Genomic DNA, 9,671 nt, shown 5'->3' on the forward strand with positions numbered 1-9,671 from the left:
TGGGTTGAGTGCGGCTAGCGACGAGAAGAAGGGATCGCGAGCGGCAGCGTGGGAGGGTTTGCGAGAGGAGCGGCGGCAGGGAGCCATCGACGCGGGAGGGAGAGCTACGGCGGCGGCGAGGGTTCGGCGACGCGGGCGTAGGGAAGCGGTGGCGGCTGGGAGGCGACGCGACGCGCTAAGGGAGGGTGGATCGGACTAAGGCTGATACCATGTAGAGAATTATGCAACTCACGATGTATTGATCGGGTGCAATATGCACGTATATATAAGTACAAAGGGTAGCCACGTCCTCGACTATACATGGAAGGAGGAGGGCTTGTTGTACAAGAAATACACATATGTTATCTACATCTCAACAGTGGGTAACTGGGGAAGGCTCGCGGGAAGACGAGATCGACATCCAAGACGGGGATGGTCGAACACAGAGAATCTGGTCGCCGACGACCGATCCGATATACCGCGCTGCCCCGAGCTGGACGCCTGCCAGCCAGTCTTGAGGTCATGCATCGCCATGCCTTGTTGCTGAGGGCGGCACCATCGGCGGAGATGTGCCGCATGCAGCGGCCACTTGCCAAGACGACCAGGCTGCTCGTCAGGTGCGTCTGCAAACCGCGCTTACTCGCACGAGAGATGCGGATCGTGGACGTTCAGTTTGGAACTGCTTCCCTCGTCCATGTCCTATGCTTTCACTGAAGCGACTGTGTGCAGCCAACAACTCTCGCCTTGCAGCAAAACAGAAGAGCCTCTAGATGGCGATTCAATTTTTGACCAACCTCATTGCTGTCGGTCCCCAACACTGTTGCTTTTGGAAGATTCAGACAGAATAGCAGTTGGAGGCTACCTTTAAGTTGGTGTCGGCCATCAGCAGCTCTGCTATTGGAGGTGTGGTTGCCTTGGTGGTCAATTACAATGTAACTGGTGGTTCAGGGAAGACCGGAAGCGCTATTCTTGTAGCCATCTTCTTGGTGTTCACTACTTCAATCTAGAGTCTGCTCCCCATGGAGATCCGTGCTAAGGTACTAGAGATCAACAGTCCAAGGCTCAGAGGATGTATCATCAAATGCATGTGGCTGGCGATTATCTTCATGCATTTGCTGCTAGCCTGTGCAGTTCTTGCAGAGGTTTTTGCTATAGTTGAGTTCGCCATCTTAGCAGCATTCGCCCCTTGGGTTTTTGCAGCCGCTGTCCACATTTTCATGGAGCACTGTGTTGGCCGTGCAGCATCCCAGGACAATAACACCAGTGAGTACCAAGAGGCGCACCTCAAGTGGAAGGCGGAGAGGGGGGGGGGGGGTGTCAAAATCACAATATGGTCTTTTATGGCGATCATCGCCATCTTTGGAGGGTTCCTTCATGGGAAGACTGAATCTCCCAAATCATATTAATCACCTCAGCCTTTATGTCCGGGTTTGCTCTCATGGTGGTCCCCATCAAGCCGAACTTGACCAGTGTCGGCCTTGCTGCAGCCACCACCGTGCTAGATTGGACTGTAGCGATAACATTTGCTGCAACAATATTTGCTATTATCATTGCAGTGGTCTTGAATATATTTTGAAGCCTTGTTGCTCCTGCAGACTGCAGTATCAAATCTTCTATACACTTTGCACGGCATGTCCATGCACCAGAAGGTCCAGAATGAAAGAAAGGTGAATGCGTGAAATCACATGGTATGCCAGGAATTGCCAAAATTATCTAGTTTTAATCTGGAAAACCTCAATGAATACGGGGTCAGCTTCTGCGGCTCGAGGCAGGATTACATATGTTTTCAAGCACAAACTTGGGATCCAGACTTGTTATATACTCCCTCGTACCAAAATATAGGTCGTTGAACAAATCGTCCCGACCAGGCGAAAATCAGGGCAATGACCTTATTACCCCTACTAAATTTGAATCCTCCCCCTCTCCGATCATCTTCAAACGGACCACCAAAAAACCCCGAAGAAACTATCCTCCTCCACCCCACCTAGTCTAGCCCTAGCTAGCTAGCTTCCACAAAGCGAACCCGGCACAAATGTTATCAACAACGATCATCGACATGAGCCACCTTATCGAAAACCCTCTTGTTTCACTCTGGAAGGCGCAGTGATGAGGAGAATAACGGAGCTAATCTCAGACCTCACACGGGGAGGTACTACTACCGCCCTCCCCCGCCCCCCACCCACACACAGAGTGTATCCTATGCACCCGGAGTTTTTGTGCTACTGGTGCACTGAACATCAGAAGCATGTACTATTAGTTCTAAGAAATCTAAAAAGTAATCGAGTGTAAAGAGATCATACATCTAACATGTTGCAAAATTTGGTTGCTAAATTCAACTCACAACAAGAGAAACAAAAACAACAAATTCAGCTCTGGTAGTGCAAGCGGCCCCAATGATTGGCCCAGTTTAAATTAACAACATTATGTCACGATTTGTCTTTTTTGCTTATCAAGGTGTGAGTAGAATTTAAAATTCTATGACATGACAGACATATATTGTGTCCATGTACTCATTTGCTTATAGAATTTTTGAAAAGTTTTCGCATGAGTTTTTGACATTGATGCACCCGTAGCACAAGAACATCGGTTGCAGCAGATACGTCCTCCACACACAGTAACCAAGGGGTTTAGGAGCAAATAAATTTACCAATCTTAAAGCAATTGTGTGGATGCATGCATCCAGAAGGAACCTCAGACATACGGAAAATGTTCCGCCCGTCGGAAGTCCTTCAACGCACGCAAGTGAAGTACACGACAGGGCGAAACCAGCCATGGGCTCACTTTAATTATGTGGGATCGGCCTAGGTGATCTTTTTAGACGCCGGCGACGAGCCACATGGCATGCTGCAAGGGCAAGACCGGTGCACAATACAATATTAAACGCATCGAAGAAAAGGGTGGAGAACGTGTGGGTGTTGCTGATGAAGCAGTGACGAAAGCTACAGTTTGGACGAAGTTTATAAGGATATAAAGTACAGTTTCTTTTAATATGATCTTACGACAACATTCTAAATTCCTTCTGGATGTGATTTCTTCTTTTTCAGTCGCATGTCCCTCATGGCATAGCTTTCATGAGCTGGGCCAGAATATTGTCCTTCCAAATAACAGCTACTTGTATGGCTGGAATAATTAGTTGGTGTATGCCTACAGGCTACAGGTAAGAATGCAATTGTCATCCTGCTCGTCTGAACAATAGAGCGCGAAGAGGTGAGCGCCTAGAAATAAGATAAACAATGCTATCACGGCCAGGACGGAATTCTAGAAACGTAAACCCATTACCAGACTCTCGTATGTCCAAGAAGAAAGAATAGTTTTCTTTTTTCAGAAAGGAAGCTTGAATCCCTGCCTCTGCATAAGCAGAAAAAAGAGTTGGTCTCACTTGAATGATGACATCCGTCCAGATAGTCTATTTTAGGCAGGCACAGAGTCATCAGCACCCGGAAGAGAAGTGTTGTTTTCTTATTGAATCGTGTTAGATTTGTCATAGCGAGAGTAACTTAGCTGGTAGTAACATAGATGCCTTGTAGAGAAAGAAAAACTGATATGTCAAGTAATTATCAAAGAGAGAGGATTGGAGTAACATAATATGTTGGGCTACTCATAGCGGGGAGTATCATACACTAGTATCATGCATATGATACTAGTGTATAATACTACCTTCATAGTGCATAGTATCATAAATAAATATCATACATGATCTTATTTATTGTCATCCATGACACATAGTATCATAGCATTTATTATGATATGATATCTACCTATGTTACTCTACCTCTCCCAATGCTCCACCTTGTACATGTGCTAAGATTGTCAACTAAGCATAAAATATGATGTGGCATGTTAATAAAAAAAAGTAATATGGTGATGTCAGGAAGAAACAATGCTAAGCATGTGTACCTAGGTGGGAAACATAAATCTAAGTCTATACCTAATTAAATGAAAGAATTTTAGCAACCAAAAGCTAAGCACCTGTGCATTAATTGGGGAGTTTAGTTGCTAAGCCCCTTAATGCATTTAGTACCTTATCTAAGCACACATGCATTGGAAGAGGTCTAGCCATCTCTCTTTTCTTTAGTTGTATGTCACATCAGCATGTTTACTAGTCCTGAGTGCATGATACCAGCAGCTGGTCGTAATGGGAGTATCATAGGTAGTATCATGCATGCCAACTAAGCGAATTTGTTGAGGTGACATAGAATTAAATGAACAAAGAGTATCATATCATCATACCATATCATATTAAATGTTGTGTTACTATGTGTCATGCATGGTAATAAATGGAGTTATCTATGATGCTAACATATGATACTATGCACTATGAATGTAGTATCATATACTAATATCACTAGTATAACGCCCGTGCGTTGCCACGGGCTCTTCAAAATTTATAATCAGTATCTTTCATTTATCATCCCCTCATATTGGGTGATTATGGGGTGCTCTAGTTAGAAACACAACAATCAAATATTAGGAAGTTTCACCGAACGAACAACAACGAATAATACGATATCTATCAAACGAATAAAATGAGGTCATATTTTTGGTCCGTCATGCACTTCTGTTGAAAAGTGCCTATCCCTTTTAGAATCAACCCACTGTTTGCTCGCACGCAAAAAAAATACATCTCTAAAGTGGGGAACCGATTGGTGCCAAAAAGAACTCAAACTCCTATCCAATCTCGACTTCGTGCTTTTCCACTTCCATTGATAAAGATGGGACGTCAAGGGTTTCATCATGATGACCTCGAGCAGCCGCCGACATCCCTCCCCACATCTACCCCTACCCCCTGCTGCCGCTTGCACTGTCCTTGCTCCTCGAGGGAGCTAGGGACACAATGTTCTCTAGGATGGGCATGACCAGATCCACGAGGAGGCCACATTCTTCCATGGGAACCCAACCAAGCACACCACCCTCCGCAACCATCCAATCCCAGCCTAACAAAGTCAAGACCCGCTATCGATCCACAAATTAGGCTCGCCGCATCCAGGTTCACTGCAAGTCTGCGACGAGTCTGTAGTCGACATCTTGACTTTGGCTATCCCCACGGAAGAATCATCGGATCCTGCTTACTTTTACCATCACTTCGTCTCTTCCCAAGGCAGCGACACCACCCAGCCAATCACCACCACCGCTTGCGGCTTGCCTACATAAAATCATGAGAAATCCCCACGGCGGTGCTGTAAGATCACCTTGGCGACCTCGACAGTGACCGACTGGTCTAAGATCTAAGCTAGCCGCTCTTCGTAGAAACCAATAGAAGTAGGCATGTGACTCAGATTTGTTCTTTGGTGTGCATGCGTTTCTTGCTGCCCACCAGCTCTTGTCTACAACTCGCCTATCTCTGTATCAGCTCTTGGTCTACAACTCGCCTATCTCCATGCTCGAGACGACCAAGCTCGATGCGTAAGCCGCATATGTCTGCTAGAGCTATATCCAGGCCCTATAATTTTTGGATCACTGGCACTATGGGTGCCAGGACCGGAGTCGCCCTCATCCACCAAGTGGATCAAGGAGGCCCACCACCTAGACTGTACATCGCAACATTTTGTATTTTCCTATAAAAAGTAAAGAACCTTCTCTAATAAACGTAAATATAACCTTTTGGTTTTATAGTCTCAACTTTCCTACACTCCAATACCAGAAGGATTTCTTGGTTTTATTTAATGACCTTCTTGAATGTCATTCACTTAGAAAGGTAGTAATCCAATCTGTGATATTAAGGCAAATTATTAGTCATATTAAAGTGCAAAAGGCTCTATAGGAGTCAAAGCATGACTTTTATGGTTATACTGTAATTTGCAAGATCTGAGATTTATGCAAGTGTACAATTAGAGAAGAGCCAATTAAATAGATTTTCACATTCAGAATAGTACGATTAGCAGTAGCACTTCAATTTTTTCATGTTTGATTAGCTTGCTAGGTGGTTATCACTAAGCATGTTGGAACGATGAGCATAACCTAACTTAGTTCAGTACGTGTTGCTGCAAATTAGTTCAGTACGTACGAAGCTGTTGCTAATTTCAATGCCTGGCTGTTGCAAGTTTCTAATGAAAAAGTACTTCAGGTCAAAGGTCAGGGAATATACACTTTTGTTATCATGGTTGTTTCCTTATAGTGAACAACTTTGATCACCACTTCAGTAGCTACTATCTATAAGAAGACATTAGCTAAGTAGATACAGGCAAAGAAAGCATGTAGGCAAAACCAGAATTAAAAACATCCTTCTCAATGGAGCTCGTGCAGTTCGGAAGACCCTAATCATCGATGAGGGACCCCTCCGATGGTAGCATGGCGTGACAATTGCCGTCAATGATAACACCCAAAGTACCTTGCACAATCCATCGATCTAGTTCAGAACAATCAAGCACATACCTTGCAAAGTGATGTGGATCTGAAGCAGAGGTGGGAAGGTAAAGGCTCAGGTGAGGTGGAATGAGACGTTGATATAGACGTGCACGCATGAGAATAAGGTGGTGCCCAGGATGGATCTCCATCGGAGGAGGCCGGATCCGCTGGGGAGGAGGTCGCTGTAGTACCTGCCATCTGTGCGATGGATCACGGGGCTGGCAGGCAGGGGGAGGGGATAGGAGGGAGCGGGTGGGCTAGAGCGCAGATGGCGGGTGCCCCCGACGACGGCTGGGAAGGATGGTGGAGGAGGTGGATGAGGATGGCGGCGGCGGCGTCTGCGGTTGCGCCTCGTCCGCAGCCGTGCTGGTGGTGGTCGATGCGAGAGCCGGATGGCGTCGGCCAGAATCAGGCAGGGGCAACAAAGATTTAGAGGAGAGAGAGAATGGAGGCGATGAGCGATGGGAGGAAGGGCCACCGGCGATTGGGGTGGCCTCAGATCCGCCCTCCGTGGCCGCCTATTTCATGGGACGAACACCCGTGCTCACCGTCGGGCTCGCCTTCGGCCGCTGCCTCGCCGACATTCACGACGTAGAGCCCCTTCCTCCGATCCCATTTGCCAGGGAGGCAGCGCCATCCTTCATCGCAGAGAACGAGTCCACACTGAGATCCCAACCAGATCGTGATTCGCCTCCCCAAACCGCAGCGGCACATCCCACTCCATCAACGACCAACCTATATGAGGCGGAGGGTCAGTGTAGGACGCGAGCGCCGTCACCATGGACGTGGGACGCCGTAGGTGGGAAGGAGGCGGCGACGGCGTCTGTGTTAGGAAGATCGCACGACGGCGGCGGCGTTTACTCGAGGGGATCGAGAGGAGCTGCGTTTGGTGCCGGGTGGGTTCTTTGGTGCGTGCGTGGGGCTGGAGATTGTGATAGGTGATCAGGTGAGGGCGTGCCATACCTGGATCGATAGCCTTACCATACCTGGTGGTAATTTAAATTTATTACCATATTCGATATTTCCCGAGTTATGGCCTTACCATACTTGTATTGATAGCCTTTGGGGTAATTTAAATTTATTACCATATAATTACCATATTCAAAATATCCTGAGTTATGACCTTACCATACCTGGATTGATTTATTACTATACGTGGATTAATTATGATTTATTACTATATGATTTATTACTATACGTGGATAGCCTTACCATACCTGGTGGTAATTTAAATTTATTACCATATTCGATATTTCCCGAGTTATGGCCTTACCATACCTGGATTGATAGCCTTTGGGGTAATTTAAATTTATTACCATATAATTACCATATTCAAAATTTCCTGAGTTATGACCTTACCATACCTGGATTGATTTATTACTATACATGGATTAATTATGATTTATTACTATACGTGGATAGCCTTACCATACCTGGTGGTAATTTAAATTTATTACCATATTTGATATTTCCCGAGTTATGGCCTTACCATACCTGGATTGATAGCCTTTGGGGTAATTTAAATTTATTACCATATAATTACCATATTCAAAATTTCCTGAGTTATGACCTTACCATACCTGGATTGATTTATTACTATACGTGGATTAATTATGATTGATTACCATAAATACGTTGGGTATTGCCCGTCAGACGAGAAAAGAGAAAAATCGGTGGGAGGGGCTGGTGGGAGGTGGGAGGAAGAAAAAACGGTTGAAAATAAACCGGTTGAAAATAAACCGGTTGAAAGTGGGGGGGACTATTCAACCAATTTGTTCATTAGGAGTAGAGATATAATTACCATATTCAAAATTTCCTGAGTTATGACCTTACCATACCTGGATTGATTTATTACTATACGTGGATTAATTATGATTGATTACCATAAATACGTTGGGTATTGCCCGTCAGACGAGAAAAGAGAAAAAACCGGTGGGAGGGGCTGGTGGGAGGTGGGAGGAAGAAAAACCGGTTGAAAATAAACCGGTTGAAAATAAACCGGTTGAAAGTGGGGGGACTATTCAACCAATTCGTTCATTAGGAGTAGAGATATAATTACCATATTCAAAATTTCCTGAGTTATGACCTTACCATACCTGGATTGATTTATTACTATACGTGGATTAATTATGATTGATTACCATAAATACGTTGGGTATTGCCCGTCAGACGAGAAAAGAGAAAAAACCGGTGGGAGGGGCTGGTGGGAGGTGGGAGGAAGAAAAACCGGTTGAAAATAAACCGGTTGAAAATAAACCGGTTGAAAGTGGGGGGGACTATTCAACCAATTCGTTCATTAGGAGTAGAGATATGCAGGATACTAGTATATGATACTCGCCATTACGACCAGCCCACCACCACTATGGCCAACATTATTGTAACATCTCACATATCCCAAGACAATAATGTATGAGCTTTGCATGACATCATATTTATGTTACTATTCACTATAGAGGTAGTATGTGCATGTACTAGTGAAAGTTACTCCCTACTATGGCTAGTCTTAATAAGGTTGTCTGTAGTGGGTAGTACCTTAACTTTGTATCATGCATATGATACTAGTGTATGATAGTACCTTCTTAATGCATAGTATCATAGATGACCTTATTTATTGTCATGCATGACACATAGTAGCATATCATTTATTATGATACAGTATTATGATATGATACTCAACCCTCTTTTTTCGTTTAATTCTATACCACCTCATCAAAATTGCTTAGTTAGCATGCATAATAATGATGTTGCATCCCGCACCTCGCCGCTCCTGCTGAGGGTCGCGCTGCCACTAAGCAAGGTCATGCCGACCAGGATGGGAGGTCACTTGCAGTGGAGAGATCCGTGTCGCGTCGCCTATTGGTGGGAGAAGAAGCATACTGGGGAGCAGGGGAGGGGAGAAGGGGGCGTCCCATCGCCACCATGGGCCGGCCAGAGGCCGCTGACAATGGCAGCGAGGGGGGGGGTTGAGGTGGTGGCAAGGGTCGGCCCGTGAGCCGTAGGAGCGACCCACGAGACATGGTCGTGTTTTCCAGCTTGTATATCTCTTGGTAACACATCAAAAAATCAATTTGGAAAATATATTCAACATTGATCTCATTTTGAACATCTCATCAAAGCAAAAATGGTGGTCAATGAAAAACTGAATTCCAACATATAGTTCAACATATATGAACATATTTATGTTTGGAGAAATAAAAATAGCATTGATTCAATGATGGGAAAGGATAGAGTGGAGTGTGGTTTGATTTCAACATAGTATGAGGTCGTATTTAGAAATGTTCTATCAATCCATCTCCACTCTCATCCCTCTCGGTTCCATATCCAACGACTAAAATATGGCTGGTGCA

At 45.0% G+C, this 9,671-nt stretch overlaps 1 pseudogene; it reads left to right on the forward strand.

Moving 5' to 3' along the window:
* Positions 1–546: 546 nt before the first annotated feature.
* Positions 547–1,555, forward strand: LOC123056743 (uncharacterized; annotated as a pseudogene).
* The last annotated feature ends 8,116 nt before the right edge of the window (positions 1,556–9,671 follow it).

The sequence above is a fragment of the Triticum aestivum genome, chromosome 3A, assembly GCF_018294505.1.
Source record: "Triticum aestivum cultivar Chinese Spring chromosome 3A, IWGSC CS RefSeq v2.1, whole genome shotgun sequence".
Classification (NCBI taxonomy): domain Eukaryota; kingdom Viridiplantae; phylum Streptophyta; class Magnoliopsida; order Poales; family Poaceae; genus Triticum; species Triticum aestivum.